Raw genomic sequence first — 332 nt, 5'->3', positions numbered from 1 at the left:
CTTTTTTGTAGAAGTCTTCAATTCCCATGTCCCAGCCTAGTTTACTTACTTCTGTGGCTCTCCCTTGAATGTCGTCCGGCTTCTCTTTCCCTTCTTTGGCTGTGGAGTTTGGAAGGAGGGGGAGTTAAAGCAGGTGTAGGACTGCAGGCTCCCTCCACATCGTACTTCTCCATCCCAGTATCACGTTCTTCATATAGTGCCACACTGAGAGTGATTGTTGCTGTTTTCCCTAAATGTGAACTCTTCTGGGCAAGCCTACATACTTGTGTTGTCACTTAAGTAATTGCCAAGGTTACTTTTCTTGCTGGTTATTCATCTCCACCCCCACTCCA

This window comes from Equus caballus, chromosome 9 (genome assembly GCF_041296265.1).
Source record: "Equus caballus isolate H_3958 breed thoroughbred chromosome 9, TB-T2T, whole genome shotgun sequence".
Taxonomy (NCBI): domain Eukaryota; kingdom Metazoa; phylum Chordata; class Mammalia; order Perissodactyla; family Equidae; genus Equus; species Equus caballus.
The sequence above is the reverse complement of the archived record's forward strand: the minus strand, read 5'-3'. Positions refer to the sequence as shown.